At 39.5% G+C, this 18,641-nt stretch overlaps 1 protein-coding gene across 8 annotated transcripts in view; it reads right to left on the reverse strand.

Annotated features, from left to right (window-relative positions):
- Window positions 1-18,641, reverse strand: part of CALD1 (caldesmon 1) — a 198,573-nt gene that overhangs the window by 114,265 nt on the left and 65,667 nt on the right. For 6 of the 8 annotated variants that reach the window (XR_007508781.1, XM_049822538.1, XM_049822542.1 and 3 more), the window contains one exon: window positions 5,383-5,476. The exons of the other annotated variants lie outside the window; for them this stretch is intronic. The gene's annotated coding sequence lies outside the window, so the exon portion shown is untranslated. The remainder of the gene's footprint in view (window positions 1-5,382; window positions 5,477-18,641) is intronic. 8 annotated transcript variants of the gene reach the window in all.

Consider the following 18,641-nt stretch of genomic DNA (forward strand, 5'->3'; position numbering starts at 1 on the left):
AGTCACCCAAATGGCTTTGCTCAGAGCCCTTTCAGTTTATGAGTAGGCTTTATGAGCTCTGGTAACAAGGGAACCCCCCCGGCTGCTTCCACACAAAGCTCCCCAGGTGCATCAACTCTGCGTTTCCATCCCCTAGTCTCCTGGCATCCTCCGCACTCAGGCACTGGATGCGGTAAGGAAGCTGTGCACAGCCACCTAGCACCAGAATTGAGTCAAGACCCAAGATGTGACTGCAGAGATGTGGCTCTAGCGTCCCTTCATCTGTGTCAGGACTAATCTGCTGCCTCAATAAATATTCAGTTAACACTGATTCTTAGTCTCTTAAAAGACTATGTAGACTTAGTTTGGATGGAATAAAAACCCCTGAAAATTCTAGTAAGAAAAAAATAACTGGAGAGAATCAGGTAATAAAAACAATTAAAGAAATTAAATTTTACTTTGAGATTTGTGATTTCTTTTTTTGCAGAGTTCTCTCAGGTTTTGCTATTTAGTATTTTCTTTGTAGTTGTAAGGAAAATAGCACTTAGATTATCCTCAGTCTTAACACAAGGCAAAGACATGACAGAGATTTGTCTTTCAGTGATAAAATGAGCAAAAATAGAATGCTTATGATAACCCTGTCTTTGAAAAACAGTAAAAAGCCCCCCAAGCTCCATGAACATGTTGCAGACTGCACATGTCACATAACTAAGGACTAGGATTTTTTTGCCTGAGGCTCCCACGTTTAACAAAGGGAAACACTGCTTTCAACAAAAGATGCTATTCTAGCTATGTGCCCTTTTACCCTGTCAGAGAAACAGCTGGTATCATAAAGTCACAGCTAATTTGTATCATGTCTGCACTAACAGTCAGATTCAGTTTGTATCAAACTTTCAAAGTTGGACTTAATACCAGTTGATGGATGACAGCTTTTCTTGCCCCCCCTTCTCAAAACATATTTAAAGATTGCCTCCCACTTAAAAAAGCCCTCAATATTCAAAATACAAATGGAATCTTTAACATGTTTCACATAACCAGAATATAGGAAAATGTTTAAAACTACTAAATTAAAAAAAAATCCTAAAGAAGGTTGAGACAATTGCACCAGCAGTTCTGAAGTTCTGTGAAAAATAAATAGTGCTTTAAGACAGACATGTGGGTACCAAGTGTAACGGAAAAGAATTTTCTCTTAAAAAGAAAAAAAAACACTCACAGCTTACTTGCCTCAGGTAATCTCTTGCAGTTTGGGGTAGCTGCTCACCTAAAAAAATTCAGTCTGCCTGCACAGAATTTAAGGGCTTTTTTTCAAGGTCAGCACTCAAAAATTTACGGAAGACCAATTTCTTTTTTTTTTTTTTTTTTTAAGGGACCTGTTTCTCATTTATGCTATTAAATGTCATCTACTTTCATTTTAAGATCCCTGAAGCAGAATGCCTGAACTGTATAAAGGGACTTTAGTGAAAGTGTGAGCCAGGCCAAAGACTCAACAGCTCCAAACCCGCAGTGCTCTTGTGAGAAAGTGCTGCAAAGATCAGGCTCTTCTTGGAAAACAGGCATGGGGGAACTTCCAGAGATTGGAAGTTCAAGCTCAGTTCAGATAAACATCTAACAGTGCTGGTGCACTTCTGAGACTACCCTCCTCAGCACCTGAGTCTACAACATTAGCTGAGACAAGATACTCTTTTGAGATTTTAGGTACTTCCCACGTCCAGATCATCTAGAAGTATTTGACCAAGGCTGTCTCATCCCATGATCTGAAAGCATCACTGAAAGGTAGGCAAGGAAAAATCTCACAACATCCTGGGAAGTAAAGAATTTTTTTTTTTTTTTTTTTTTTTTTAATGCTGCACAGTATAATGATTATCAGTGTTCTGAGCAATTGGCCCCATTTATCAGAAAGAGATCGGTCTGCTCCGTAAACTTACATACACCAAGCAAAGAACATCCCTGGGAAGTTCAAAGCAGCAGTATCAGCAACACAGTTTTAAAGTGACAGGAGAGCTTTTTGTAATGGAGCTGAGAAAGAGCAGTTGTCAACAAAGACTGAAGGATCCCAGCTCCCAGCCTATCTTTCCCTCAGCACATGCATTTCCTGCCTTAGAAGGTTAATATTGCGCAGAAGACAGTAAGATACAGCTTCTGCTGTGCCTAAGCTGCGCTTGGCACTGCTGTCTGATGTAGTCCTTGCCAGCAAACAGAGCCAAAGCACAGCGTGCTCCTGCCACATCCTCTCCAGCGAGCTATATCTGCTCTCTACCTACTGGGAAGATGCAGATAATCAACTCCACTCCCTTCACTCTGAGCACAGCAGTGACTCTGCCCCTACACATGATCCTTGTACTTGTTCAGATTTTTTTTTTTAATTTTTTTTTTTTTTTTTAAGATGTTCTTAAACCTCTGTCTGGCAAAGCATGGTTTATTAGAAGCAGATTTCTCTTCAACTACTCAGTGTGTCAGTTTTACAATTCCTAGGTGGTGTAATTCCTGGAAAATAAAAAATGTTCTTCATCCAAAATTTTGGATGAATCACAGCAGGTTTACTTGCTTTTGTTCACCCTTAAATGAAGCATAAATCTCTATATCTAAATGATGCAGTAATTTTCTTTGTTTACCTGCCTGTTAGCTCCAAATATCTTAAAAGCAATTAGACTTTTCTAGCAAATGATGTCCACCAATTGGGCTCGGCAGCCAAAGGCAGCCATCACATTTTCATGGGACTGTGAATTGCATCAGGAAGATCAACGCTACTATTTCCCATGCTTGATCCCCTGGTATTAAACTTAACAAAACTCCAAACAGTTGTCTTTAACACCTCTTCAAGAATGCAACGCAACTCAAAACCCACCAGGTTCTCATCTCTCACAGAAGAGCTTTTACCAAAAAGTGCCCCAGCTGCATGTACAGGTCACCTGAAGTCCCAGAAGCTACAGGGAAACTCAGGCAAGATTGAGTGCTGCACCTCCTCTTCCAAGCAACAGAGAGGACAGATGAGAGAAGGAAGACCCTACGCTCATCTCAGTCTAACTCATCACATTAAAGCCATAGAAAAATATCTTCAGAGACTCTACAGAAATGCTTTCACTCTTGAATATTTAAGAGAAAACTGGTCAAAGCATTTCTTACTCAATGTTTCCTAATGGTGAACATCTTGACTTAACAAAATGTATGTTTCCAAGGAAGATAAAAAACAATCACCACTAGCCAGTGACTTTGAACCTTAACTTATAGGGTACCATTTATTTTTGGAAGTATTTTATATAAGCGTGTCTCAGATTGTCTTCCAAAGTCAGATTTGGCTGTATTCAAGAACTAACAGAAGAGTAACAAGACTGTCATGATAATACTAAACTATGTTACTGCTTTTTATACTCAGATAAAGACATGTGCCTTGTTTCCAGTACTTTACAGAGATAATGCTTGGTTTTTCCCCTTTCCAAATGAGCATACTAGTCCACACCATTTGCTTTAGATTTTCTAAAGGCAACTAATGGCCTTTTTCATGGTATTTTCATCCATGTCCCCTGAAGACTATCCTCCTATTCGGCCAGCTTTACAATGTGAAAGAGGAGGTTAAGTGTGGAAAGTATTATCAGACTTTGCCTTTCCTTCTTTGTGACATAATTCTTCCACCGCTTTGACAAGTGCTATGCAAGCACCATGGAGACTTCAGCGTGAGCAGATGACACTCGCCCTGCATCCTACACTTGGAGTAGATGAATGAGTCCCTGAAGGACAGATTTTCAGATGCAATTTATGCATCAAGATAAGACACCAGCACCAGCTCAGAAACACACTGAAGCACAGTCTCAGTTTTGAGACTGAAGTGCCTTCTTTCAACACCACAGTCTGCATGCTCAGACATGTCTACAAATATAATTCCAGTTGCTGAGCTGTCAGAAAAACTCTGGAGGGCAGTCACTGCTCTCTTTGAATATCCTGTCCTAAGCACAGGGGGAGAGCACTTGCGTTTCTGATCCCATTTGCTTTTGGACAGTATGGCGTCCCTCTCCTTGGGTCAAATTTTTAAGGCATTTAGGTACCTCATAAATGCACCACGCAAGGAAGCATGTGGGAACATAAATTCAGTGATGTCACTGGAAGAAGTGTTCCACATGAAATTTTAGAACATTTAGGTTGGTTCTGATCAACGAAGAAATCCTGATTATAGAATATCAACATTTCCTACAAACTGGAAATCCCAGATTGTATCTGGCTTCAGCCTTAAGTACTCCCCCCACAAAGGCTCAAAAGCAATGCAGAACTCCAAAACGGCAACCAGGGCAGAGAACAGCCTGCAACAATTATCAGTGCATTCAGCATTTGCACAAACCTTCTCAGAATTGTAGGCAAAGTTAAATTTGCTTCCCCAAGGATGATAACAAGAACAGCTAAAATGGGCCCAGACCCAGCATTTCTGATGGTGGGGGGGAAGGCTGCTGGAAATGAAAGGCAACGCAACCAGTGTTCAGCCTGCCACCATGCCTTTCTCCTCCACACTGCTCCTGCCAAAAAGAAGGGAAATGGAGCAGAGGTACAAAGGAGGTCCAGGCACACAGAAAACATGGTCACTCATCAGTGAAAATAAGCAGTTCGCTGTACCCTGAATTAACTGAAGATGATGGTATCTAAGGCAGTTGCCTTGACCCTGGTGCAATATTTCTGACCCCATCAGTCTGTTGTCATAGGCACTGCTTAAACGTAGAGCCAGTCCTCAGTTTGTCTCCAGTCTGGAATTTCCGTATATTGAGGGGCTAAAGTTTATACACATTATAAACACTTCCTTTAAATGGTTTGTGTGTCCTCACTTGTTCTGGCAGTGAAAGAACAATGTTTGTAAAAAACGTCAAAGTCTTGCACGTTGTAAGTAGTCAGTAAACACCGTTACTTGAACTCTCACAGACTCCTCAGAGCCTGCTTGCTCTAAAAAGAACAGAAGACACAGCAGGACAGTAACACGCAAACACATGATCTTAACACAAGTAAGTATGACTTAAGACTCCCGTTGCAAGCAAAAAACTTTCTGAAATCCAGCAGAGAAATACATATAGCTATTAGAAGAATGCCCACACACCCACAAAATTATTATTATGAAATTCAAAGATTTTTATTTGATTTGAAGATATAATTCAAGATAAAATCCTTTAAATCTACTCTTACTTCTGAAGAAAGTAATCCCTGGTGACAGTTGTCCCAGATGAATAGGAGTCAAAAGTCTAACTGCAGGGCTGTCCACTGATTTTCAGAGGGATTTGGATCAGCCCCCCAAAATCAAGCAAGTTGGGGGGGGGGGGGGCTAGGAAAATCCAATATAAAAGCCTCAGTATGAAAACCACCTCAATACAGAAAAACCTTCTGAATACCACAGGCAAGGAAATCTGAGGTAACTACTTTGATCATACTCACAGGAAGGCAATCAGAGGAAATATTTGGAGCTTTTCAGTAACAAACCAGCTGCTGATGAAATAAAAATGATGACTCCAGAAAACAGAGGAGATCACTGTACAGAAATAGAAAATAAAAGACATTGTTTACCAATGGCATAATTGTTGTGCACTCTTCGTTTTTCTTTGGTAAAGTCATCTTTAACAACACTCCTACAAAGGTTTTTTAAAGTATGGAATAAACCAGAAAAATTTTGCAAGAGACTGACAAAACCCACTATCAAACAGCTCTATAAATTAGAGTTTGACAAAGCAGACTTTGATTTCCCAAAATCTCTCAGCAAAGTCACTTACTAAAACCTCTTTAAGAAGTGAAGCTGATACAGGCTAAACTGAACATTCTCTTGTGATTAGTAAGAGATGAAGCAAAGCATCAGACCAGCGGTGAGTTTTCATAACAGAGCAAGATTTCCAAAGTACCTCACTAAGGATCTATACCGAGACCTGTAGTATTCAACATATTCATAAAGGCACTCTGCAAAACCAGATGAACAGTGAGAAGACAAAGTCTGTAGATGATACAAAACTATTCATTATCATAAAATCTAAAGTTAATACAAAGAACTAGGGAAAGTTCATAGTAATGGATTTCTATGGGCAGACTGAATTCAGTGTTCATAAGTAAAGGTACAGGGAGGAAAAACCTTATATCTGTATATGTACACTGATCAACTCTAAATGAGCCAATAACACTCAGAAAAGACATATTGGAGCCTGAAGAAGAGCTATTTGAAAATATTAGCTGACTAGCCAGCAGCTGTCAAAAGGCAAGTTAAGAATCATTAGGGAAAAATCTAAGTTCTATCTAGGTCACACATATAAATATAAGGTATATCTATGCTTCAGTTTTGCATGAAGTTCTGGTTACCCTTTCTCAAGAAGAGCCTCAGTAAGGGACACCAATAACAATCAGAGCTATGGCACAGTTCCCATCTAGGAGGCTATCTAGAGTATGAGCCTTCCATTTGAAAAAGAGAGATGATTGAGGCAGGATACGAGAAAGGTCCTGAATAGCTTTTAACCAGTAAATGTTGTTTATTGTTGTACAAGAACTACGATTCAAGAAGGAATTAAAAAAAAAAAAAAAAAAAAAAGGAAGATACTTTCATCATCTATGAGATATCATAGTCTGGATGTGACCTCTAGCTTAGAAAGTCCCAAAGCAAAGATTGCCAGACTCTGGGAGAGCACATAATAGGAAGAGTCATTCCACACTCATCTGCTTTCACCTGCTTTACTGTAAGTGACTGTCTCAGTCAGACATAGGATATTAACCTAGGTGGGCCCTTGCTCTGACCTAGCATGACAAAAATTCTATAAATGTCAATTCAGAGTGCAGGACAAATAAGGTGCCACCTTTATACAAAGAGAGTACAACAATTTGTGGGTGATCTAGTAGAAACTCATAATGGATACCAGGAAATACAGTAAGAGTGAGCTTCAATGAAATGGGTTATTTTTTTCCCTGAAGACTCACTCTGCATTCAGCTACCACTAGGTAGTGTACAGACCCATCAGAGTAAAAATAAAAACCGTAAGCTTTCTTCAGAGAGCTTTGAATGGTCCATCCTCTTTAGACCCAAGGATCTTCATACAGAACATCCTGATGCCAAAAGAGGAAATGGATTATTTAAAAACCACTGAAGCCTATTTTCAGTAATTTAAGATCATAGTACAGGGCCATTACTTGTATTAATTTCTGGTTATTCACTGGAAATTCACGGACTTTTGAGGACTCTTGATGTAAATGACTATTCAGCAATTTCAAAAACAATTCTACAGTCTCATCTCTAGGTTTTATAGACACCTGTTAGTGATTTATATTATTGAAAACCCTAGGGAGGCCAAAGATGAGATTTTGATTCATTCCATTAGAAGTTTCAGTATTAGATTCAAGAGATCTCAATCCCCTTTTGATGATTAGTGTTACTAAGCATGTATCGCATAGCAGAAAAGAGCAACATAAGAGGACATTCCTAATCATCAAAGTCTGAAAAGAGCCACCAAGCTTCAAGTCATCTTCCTCTCATCAGTTACTCCCACTTACAGCAAGAGTTTGCTGGGTTTTATCAGTCCACAGAGCTCCAACTCACAAGTAGTATGAAAGTCCTTCCAGGTCACTGAATTCATTCAAACTTTTTCAATAACTTGAAAAGCTGACTTTGCCCATTTCTGTTGTTTAGTGTGCCCCACTTGACTCTCTGCAGGCGTAACTTCATGACATTCAGATCATGCATCAGGAGGATCCTGGGTCTAAAAGTCTTTTTCTGCTTCAGACTGTTCGCTCTCTTTCAATCTCTTCAAATTTTTTTTTAAAAATGGAGACAACCCCCAAAAGATTTTCCTTTTCTTTCCCACAGTCACAAAGCCCTCTTCCGCTATTCTCCTCGTATTTGCTCTGTCCTAAAGAAACATTTTTCTGAATTGAGATCAACATAATTTGTAATATCAATGAAATGACTGAAATATGCTCTCTCACTGTTTGCTATCCAAAAGAATATCTATCACACCACAATTCCATTGTGAGCTGACTATGAAGGGCTAAGAACAATTTAATGAACAGGAAATTTCCAGACAACTTAAGCATGAAGGAAGTTCAGGTTCAGGTCGAAAACCAGACTCCATAAATGTAAACCCTCCAATCCAAGAAACATCACTAGGGTTTGGACACATTTTGGGCTGTAATCTTCAGTGGTAAAATTGGCACAATTTTTACTGATTCTTCAGTCCTTTGAATTCCCCTGACCATAAACATTGGGTTCATGTTCTGCTCTTATTCACACAATGGCATTAACAGCATTGCAGACCTAGGCACACACCCAGCACTGCACATTCAAGCCCTCAGTGGAACTCAATTTCCAGCTAACAAAGGTACTAGATTCTCAGCTAACATAGGTCAGTATCCATTAAATGCAATTTTAATAACAGAAATGCTTTTATAAGAAGCTCTTGAAAGTGCTTTTATCGGAAGTACTTTGTGGCTTAAGAAATGAGGAAGTTGTTAATATCTTGATTACGGAAACCAGGGAAACCAAATCACATCCAAGGTCATTCAGAAGTTGACCTGTGACATTTAAATGTGGGTTTTTGATTAAAAATATATGCATGCACACACAAGAAAAGCATGGTTTCACTCCCCTCTACTCTGTTAATTAGTTCCATTATACCAGACAGCTTTGAATGGAAATAAAGTTATGGAACCCAGTTAACAAAACTACATGCTGCTCCATTTCATCCAATCACTCAACAGCTAGGTCTGCGACAGGGTTCAGATCTCATCTCTTTTTGCAGGGATTTTACCCTACATTTTCCAAAAGACACTGCAAGGCTAGGATGTTCTTCCACATCCTTTCCTACCAGTGCTGGTACCAAGAGTATAAGGGAAATTGTAACATGCTAGACTAAAGGTCTGACTAGCTCCGTATCCTGTCTCTGGCAGCGGCCAATATGAGATGTTTAGGGTAGAACATAAGAACAGGGAAAGTATATAATGATGCTTCCCACAAATACTCTACAACGGCTTATGACTTCCAGAATGCCTGAGTCAAACATGGAATCTGTGTATTTACTGATCTCCATAGCAGCTTTTTTCCATTATTATTTCCAGTAGCTGCCAACACTCAGCAAAATCCCGTAACAGAGTCACACAACTTAATTATGTGCTATGTGAAGATATAGTTCACTTTGGACAAGTAATTAAACCTTCAGACTGACACTAGGACTCAACTATGCCACTTCCCAGCTGAAGGCTCAACTCACGTAATGCAGTTAGGTGTGGTATTCACATAGGAAGTATTCCTCATTGCATCACATATAATGGAGTAATCCCAAATTATCCAACAGCAAGGTGGTTAAGAAGCTGTTTTGGAAATAGCACACCTGGGTTTCATTCCCAATTACATATTTAATCATTTAGGAAAGTGAAATAACATCAGTAGGAGAGAGTGGGAGCACCATAAAGAATAGCTGGAGAGTGCACTTTACAGTTGTTTTGGACAAAGGAGGCAACCCAGTCTACCTAATGGGTTCAGAGTTAGTAATCTATTAGATTAAAAGAAGGATTTCTCCTCCAGTCTTCAAAAATACCAAATAATTTCACAGAATCACAGAACAGTTCAGGTTGGAAGAGGCACCTCTGGAGATCATCTAGTCCAATTCCCTGATCAAAGCAGGCTGCCCAGGACCATGTCCAGTTGGGGTTTAAATATCCCCAAGGATGGAGACTCCACAGCCTCCCTAGGAAATCTGTTCCATTGTTGATCATTTACAGTAACTGAGTTTTTCCCCTACACTTAAATGGATTTTTCTGTATTTCAATTTGTGTCCCTTTCCTCAAGTCCTCTCACTGGGTATCATTGAGAAGAGTCTAGTTCTGTCTTTTTTGCCATCATCCTTCCCCCCTCTCATAGTCACAGTGTGTGACAGCCATAGAGTGGTTGTTAAACTTGAATTTCATTCCAGTTACAGCTAGGAATTTTTACCCATAGATTTCAGTATTTGCTCTTGTGCAAATTATTTTTTTTCTTTGAGTCATGAAAATGAGAGCAGGAAACCACCTCTTTAAAAAATGGTCTAGGTGAACTATTTCTTTGTTTACCCATCTCTTCCAGATCTCCTTTTCTCCTTTTGATATTTATGTTGTCAGGGTTGCCATGTAGTTTATTTACTTATGAAGACATTACAGAGGGAGCACCGAAATAAAACTTTTTAACTTTTCCTCAGATGTGCTATGCACCCAAATAAAGACTTTTTATTAGTATTTGGCAAACAAGTGTTGCCAACAGAAGAGGGGAACAGGAAGCCTTGAACTTATCCGTTACTGTCTAAACAGATACCCAAGGCATTTGTTTTCTAGGATGACCTAAAAAGGGGAGGTGTGCTGTCTCCTGTGAACTCCTCACCTAACCACTTACAAGCAGTTTATCAGTACAAAACATCAGCATTCAAAATAAATAAAACCACCTCTCACACAGCAATACACTTAAGTTAGAGTTTAATTTAAAAACTGTAGTCAAAGCCTATTGACTTCAGGCTAAGCACACATTTACACGCTCTGCTGAACATGGACAGTTTGCAGTACCTGAGCTCTATTTCCCAGAGGGCTGCAGCCATTTCCTAATTATCAATTTTTCTGTCAGTGTTAGGAGTGTGGTAGTATTACCAAGACCCAGCTTTCTGGGTGCTATACAAACAGTAGGACAAAAAGGTAATTCTTAATCCCAAAGACTTTATTATCCAGGCACAAGAGGGATGAAGCTACACATTAGAAACTAATCTAATAGCTACTCTCAATGAACTTAATATAACATCATGCTATACATGTTAACATATTAAAGAAAGCGTTTAGAGTTCAAGGCCATCTTAATCTCAGCTGAAGAATGACAATTAAGGCACAGCCCACAGGTCTTCAAGGAAATACTTTTCATCTTTCAAACACGTAGCTACATGTATATACCCTTGTTAGTTTTCAAATGTTATGAAGCACTTGGACCGTTACAGCTTCATGTTTCTGTGGTCTCATCTGACGAGGATTTCAGTGATGCAGAGAAGTATCATTATGTACAGATTCATAGGGAGACTATAAGCTTTAGGAAAAAGTTTCCCACCCCATCATATTTTCTGGTTGAACCACACAGGCTGCATTACGTACAGGTCCGACAGTTCTGATTGTCCCCATGTGGTCAGGGTCTGGAGGTAGAGTCAGGGAGAGGAAAAGCATGCCATTGGCAGTGCTTCTTCCAGCCCACCTGCAGAATATATTGGAAATCTGAAGAGCAGGGAGGAAATAAATCCTCCTCCAACATCCACCCACACGTTGCAGTTCTACTTCTTGGGGGCTCACTGGACCTCACTTTCAATCCACTCCCAATGCCAGGGGTGTAGCTGTAACACAGAATGGTTCTCCATAGAAGGACTTGGTGGCACCCTGAGAACACCCCATTCCATGTACTAAGCTGCTCAATTAATGTTCATTATTACAAATCTGAATCAGAGATTATAATAATGATTGGCCTTTAAAGTAATGCCAGGCAGCCACACACATCAGGGGAGAAAGTCTGTGAAGGAGAAAGATCTGTACCTTCCCTTCAGCCAAGCTGCTAATATCCTTCTAAATGGCAACTCATCTGACCTACAAAGTTTCAGAAAATGGCATATTTGTTTGCCATCTTCAAACACCAGTTATATTTACACTGATCTCAGCAGTACAGCACACTACTACTTTGGAGAACAGTCACTCCTCTCACACGCACAGTGATATTCCCTCAATAGAAGTGAACAACTTTTGGATACAATGACTGCCCTACACACCGGCTTTCATTCTGCATGTCTTGGCATGAGAGAGAGCAAAGAAAGAGAACTGCTTCCTGAGATTGAAGACAACCAAAAGGAGGACTAGATACAGCTCATACCGAGTGGAAGTAGATTGCAAGATCTTTGCATGGTTATTCTTGAAAGTAAAGGCCAAGAAACAGGCGAAGTATGTGTGCATCTGAGCAGCTGTGGGCTGGAACATCATCCTCAGCCATGCAAATATAGCACTTGCTTCCTTCTTTGGACACGTTCATGCTACTAAGCAGAACCCATTTGCTAACCACACAGCAGTGGCATTCACATTAGCAGAAAACCAGACTCCTCGTCTCTTCCTGCTTTGATCAGCAGTTACTGCCCACAGGAATAAACAGAGGGTTGTGTTCTTCCCTTGCTCCACGCAGGGTCTGCTGTTTTCACATGAGCATCAATGGCAGCAAGAACAGGCCAAGCCTATTCCAGGATAGCCATTTGTCCTCATGTAAACCTATCTCCCCAATAGAACAGCAACATGCACAGCAATGAAAAGGCAATTCAAGGAGGGCTTTCCCCTTTCAAATTGTGACCTGGAAGAACAAACTTTTAAAACTTAAAAACCAAGGCTTGCCATATCCCTTTTTGAACATCTGGAGATTGAACATAAGCTTCCCTACATCACTGGCAGTGGGTACAGACATGTCTGCTACAGAACATGCTACTGAGTGAAACCACTTACTGCTAATAAGAAATCCCAAATTCCTTGCAAGTTCATTGTCCCTTTCAGAAAAGGGTTACAGAAAGCTTGGAGCTCTAATCCAAATTATTAATAATCCATCAAGAAAACTGCATAATAATTAAGAAAATAGTCACTTGCAACAGACAGCAAATGGAAACTGGCTGCTTTAAAGCATATTTTGACAGCCGCTAGCATCATTCAACATGCAAATGAAAGAATTTGCTCAAAACAAGCTGAGTAGGGCAGCTAAAATTAGTCTATAATAACAAAACGGTTGTCTCTTGTGAAAGCTCAGTTTTCTCCTCTTCTGTGTATTCTTCGGTTATTGAACGTAAACACAGTGCTGGGATGGGTATCAGGAGAGAGGGAGCTGCAGGGAAAATACTGCGAGCTGTATCCTTTTCAGGGAAGTTTAATTAATGGTGTTTCTGAGAAGAATTCTGATTGACAGGATTAGTGCCAGCACTAAAAGTTACTATTTGTGGATCCCAGAGCTCACAGCTCCCATAAAAATAAAGCACTTCAGAAAAGAGCTTTGTGCAAATGAAGGCATTCCCTCAGCAGGGAAGGTTCATGTGAACCTCTTCTGTGGCTTCCCTTCACATGGGTTTTTCCATGGAAATGGGATAACAAGATGTCCCTGGAGAACACTCTCCCCTGGGTGCAGAATGCTTGATTCAAGTGTTCTAGGTTAGTCCTTGGGGAAGGTTTCTATAAGGAGCCAAAATGAAACTCTAAGAATTAATGTTCCCAAACTTCGTGGAGGGCAACATTTGGTTCCACTTTCTTTGCTTCGGGATTTATTTCAGGTTTGTCCTGAATACCTTTTCTTTGTTTTCCAATTCATACCACCTTCTTATTAAGATAATCTTCTAGTATTCTCCCAGTGACACTTAGTCCAAAACACAGTTTCACTGCTCTAATCTCTTATAAGGACTTGGGACAAATTATTAAATTGATCACAAGCGTTTAATTTTATTTGATTATTGTCAATTCTTTAAGTACTAACCCAAGTAAACCATCTTTTAAAAGGGGTAAAGCATCACATGCCCAAACAAGAAACTGGAAATAAGCCAATGCCACTCCATTGCAAAAGCAAGGGAAGGACCACAGCATGCCAGTTCACACAGAAAGCACCCACCAATTTGCTGAACCATCTCCCAGAAATAGGTGAAATGGAAGAAGGAAAGGAAAAAATGTGATTCTTTCCACTTACTCCATCCCTCTCAATCACTTTCCTCAGGCAGGATAACAAAGTAATTTAGATGCAGCAATTTCTTCCCAGCAATTTTCAGGCACTTCATTTGCATATCATCTTCATTTTCTTGCCCCATATTTTCCCCACTATTCTTCTGCTTTCACATCCATCATGCCTCCCCCACTGTACTGTTCTCTTTGTTGCTCACTCCTGCTCACATTCTTTCTATACCAGACTTCAGCCAATTTTTGCCCCAGATCCCACTGCTCTGCTTCCTCCTACTCCTTATTGCTAGCCTTCTGATATCTGCTACCTCTCAGTTTCTTGTCCTGATCCCATAGTTCATCATGACACCAAACTTTATCACCTATGAGAGGTTAACATGGCAAACATCTTTTTCTAACTTACGTGTTCAGTCCCACCATGGTCATTTTGATCAGGGAAAATAATTGCAAATACTATGAGGCAGAAATCAGAAATTAATGAGAAGTCTTGAATCATTTCTTAAGAACTCTCAGAACAAACATCATAAGGCTCACAGTAGCATCACAACAGTTGTCAACTGTTCCATGTATTAGGATAGATCCACCTCAGCCCAGACTGGCATATACCATCTTATTTATATTTCACCTGTTTATGCATTTCTCAAGAAGTATACAAGGGAAGAGCAAACTGGTCCAGATAAAATAAGTCATCACAGAAGTGTTTCCAGAAATCTCCAGCCTCTCTCAAATCTTTTTGCGGCCTTAAAAATGGTTGGATAATATCATTTTTTCAGATTCTGATAATTCATATACATTTGTCTTTGCCTTTCTGGCTTTTAACTGAGGCAAGATAAGCAGAGCTAAACTTCCGCAGAGGAAAAATACCACAGTACACCAGAAAGCTGCCACTTATTCAGGAATAACCAGTGCAAATAACAGGTTTTTAAAGTGGCTGTATTATATATGGAAAGCTTGCAATTCACACATCGCAAAGACTGTCCCAGCAGTAACATTATTGGTGATTAATACATATAGTTATATCTTCTTTCATGGTCTGGTTCCAGTGACCCAACAAACCACTGCTTTTATTCTAGCTACTACATTTCTGTCTGGGAATAGCTGTAGCTTTGATGCTGTCAGCTCCCACTGCTGCTGGCAACATTTAGCATGGTTGTCTGGTACGTGAACATTTAAGGCTACAGCATTACTGTCTCAACTCTAATTAGCTTAAAAATGCTTGCAGAAAGTACCAGATGCTCTTGAATACTCAACGGCCTCTAAATGTCCACACAAAAACTTAAATTTTAGTTCACTCGGGAAACCAGACTGGTTGTTACAGATGAAGACCATCTTCTCCACTCTATAAGTAACCAGCTCTGTCACGACATGCTGCGAAATGGATCATCACCCTGCCTTCTTCCTGTTCTGCCCCACAGACAAAGGAAATGAAGTTGCTGGAGAAGGCATGGCAAGCATGTCTATTTTCTAACTTTTCACCTAACGTGCAAACACAAAACTGGCAGTTTGCAATCGATCATTTAAAGAAAAAACACCAAGGCGGCTTGTCAACCTTCAAACAGTACCTGTGCGTTCAGTGATACCTGAGCTTTGCCAAACCCACTCCATTTATTTTAATGAACTACAACTCACAAGTTCAATATGCAGTTTAAATCTCTCCTCGCTTGGCAGCCATATAAACAGCAAGGAATGTGCATATTTAAAAAAAAAGTTATCCTAGTCACACCTATTACTTTTCCAAAAGGAAGGGCATGCTCAGGTACTGTAGATGAGAATCTAGATGACTGAGCCCCAGCTACTTGTTTAGACTATTAGCCTTACTTTCAATGGTAGGAAATGTTACATAAAATCCATGTAACACATACAAGCTAAGTGCAAATGATGAAAGAAATCAGCAAGGGAAAAGAGGCCAGAGAGCTGTTATGATGGAAGAATAGCAGCTGGGAAAACTGAAGTCAACCCAGCTATGTTATTTTTTAATTAAAAATAAACATGGGCTTTGTTGCCAAGGGATTGGTTAGCATTCCATTTAAAAAGAAAAAAAAAAGGAAGAAAAAGAAGGAATTTTGGTTTACTTCATTCTCATTCCCCTCCTAACCTCCCTCCCCTCTTCTGCCCCTTCCTTCCCCCCCACCCCCCCCCCAAGTATTTATAGATTTTGCAGAAAAAAACATGGTCATAAAATTTAGGTCAGCGTGCAGCACTGCACAGAGCCACCTATTTTTAAGGCATTCTCTTTCTCTCACATGAATGCCTCCTTGATTAAAAATAGTCAGAGATTATCATTTTGATTTTGTTAATTATTTCATCTTCACTGCTGACCTCCTTGCTAGCAATACAATTATGCATGACTGCACTGCCTGAGACTGCACATGTGTAAATGATAAAGGCCCTTTTCGGACAGCCCTTTTAATGAAGGTTTCAGGAGACCCACATTAATCCTTCTAAGCTCAGCCTTGCTTCTCTTCAATCAAATACTAAACTAGCTTTTATTCATGCCTGGATAGGGGTTTGTCCTAGTTTTTATGGAATTTGCTTGTGTCCAAGACCACTAAAGGTTTTACACTGTTTCTTTGCAGTCCTCACTTCACAAACAGGAGTGTGAAGTCACTAGCAAAGAAAAACCAAAGACTCCAAAGATTGAGTTCAGGCTTTTCAGACATTCCAAGGGCTCAAAGATTAACTACTTTTAAGGGCTGACTACCTCATTAGCCTCTCCCACCTATGTTTTTCATTCATTTACCTTATACATTTTTCATGTGCTTTTATTATGCCTGACCTCAGAGAAGCTTTCTTCTACTGAGGTCTTAGCCACAGACGAGTCTTATGGCAATTATTTCTCCACACTGCTTCCATATCACATTTCAAAATCTTATCTTGCTTAACCAACTTTTACTTTCCCTCTCCCCATCTGCTTTACTGATTATTTACATTTTGTTTAAGATGTTTTAGGCCATAATTCATGTGAAATACATTTCCAGAGACAGTTGCAATTGTTCTGATAAAATATATAAGACCTGATGGGGAAAACTTCCCCCAAAACAGATCAATTAAATTTTCTATAGAAATTTCCATCTTCAACTGAGTAAAGGAATCAGTTCTGGCTGAATCAAAGAAAGATCTCTCTAATGATTGGTCATTTAGCTGACTGGTGAGAAAAGAGAATTCAGGTGAAGTAAAAATACTTGCATATATCTTTGCACATCGGATAAGGGCCATCACGCAGAGCAAGTCACCAGCCTAAGAGCTGTTCTGGAGTAGGACTTGCCTGCATCTTTCTGGAATCATTCAAGTTTGCATTTTAAAAGTCCACTGACAAAGGGAATAGAATATTTAATTATTTATGCAGTGCAGAGCATCTCTAAAAAGAAAGAGTCCAGAACAATACAGTACAGGATGGTCAATGCACCCATATTTTCACAAGAGAAAGACCCAACCTCCATCCCAGCTGCACAAAGTGGTATTTAAACCTTCAATCTTGCAAGGAGACCTAGCCAATGGATTAGACTGAAAGTGTCTCTCTATCTGCTCTTCTACCTTATGAGGTCTTCCTATGCATCCCATTGCATTTCCAGAAAGATTCTGAATTTGTGAAAACATAAAGGCAGAAATAATTTTTCACCCACCTCTGGTCAGTATCTGCTGACTCACATCCAGATTCCTCTAGTATCTGAATCTTCCATTGACTCCAGTGAAAAATCTGTGGTTTACCACAGAACATAAGGTTAGCTAACTAAATAGCATAATGCATATTATTTGCGATGCAACAGTAAGTACAGGAGAAAGAGGATACTGGGTTGCAAAATGTTTTTCTTTATGCTTTGCATATTTTTTTGAAGAGAAAAGAAAACCACATTAGGCAAAGCAATGTATTTGTTTTGTCTCAAGGACATTGGCTCACAAAGAAATGTTGCTGCAACTAGTAAGAGTTCAAGTTATTGTTGCCCAAACCATGTAAAAAAAAAATAAAATAAAAAGCCTTTGGAACTCAAATGTTATTCCTCATCCCAACCAAATGGAAATAAATCAACAGCTTAGTGACCAACAGCACACAACAGAGAATTACTTTTCTGGGTAATTAAGCATCGAAGCATAGCTGAAACATTCTATGAACATTAATTCTTCTTTGTGGCAACACAAAATTGGACTCAGCATTAGAAAATAATACGGGGGTGAAGAATAGCTTGATACGGGCAGAACCTAAACATACTATGCTTCAGCCTCCTTGAGTTTTACATCGATTTCCATGTAAGAATAGAATTTAGTTGAATTAAACATGACTGGAGGAATGGTTTTATCTTTCAGATGGCCACTTGCTGAGTCTAAGGTTTACATGAAAATAAAGAAGTCGGAGAGAAAATAGAGAAGTCAAAGAGACTTCTCAGTTAAACTTTTCCTTTTCCAGATAGGGTGACTATTTGACTACCAAAATAGGAACTTCCTAATTCTGACTACTGAAGAGGATTCTATTATCCTTCCTACACTATTTTTGCTGTTCTTCAATAGCTGCAACAGCTCAATCTAAAAACCAAAACAAAGCAAAAGCTTTGGGAGGTTTGTTCCATTGCCAGTATAAATGGCAGGGAGGTATGTACAATCACACAAATACTGAGGAGGACAGGGAAACCAAAATGAAACTAAAAAATACAAATGGAAAATAAGCAAACCTGTCTAGTGGGAAAGAGCTGCAATAAAGTCACTTAGAAATGCCATCAGCCTTCTTATTCAGAAGAGCAGTCATATCAGTGAAGAATAACTCAATGATTCCGCTGTGTTTTAAAAGGCTGCAAGCTTCTTCTTATCATAATAGCACTATTTTGTCTTTTAAATCTCAGACCAAGAAGCTACGCTACTGAAAATGCAGGCATATGCCAAAATGGGTAAAACATTTAAGACCATCCACATGTCCCATCTTCATCTGGCAAGCAGAAAATGGAATGCTATTTACAGCCCTTTGATATTTCTTTGTTTCTCACGGGAAATTAGTTGATGTTGTC

This window comes from Accipiter gentilis, chromosome 18, assembly GCF_929443795.1.
Source record: "Accipiter gentilis chromosome 18, bAccGen1.1, whole genome shotgun sequence".
NCBI lineage: Eukaryota > Metazoa > Chordata > Aves > Accipitriformes > Accipitridae > Astur > Astur gentilis.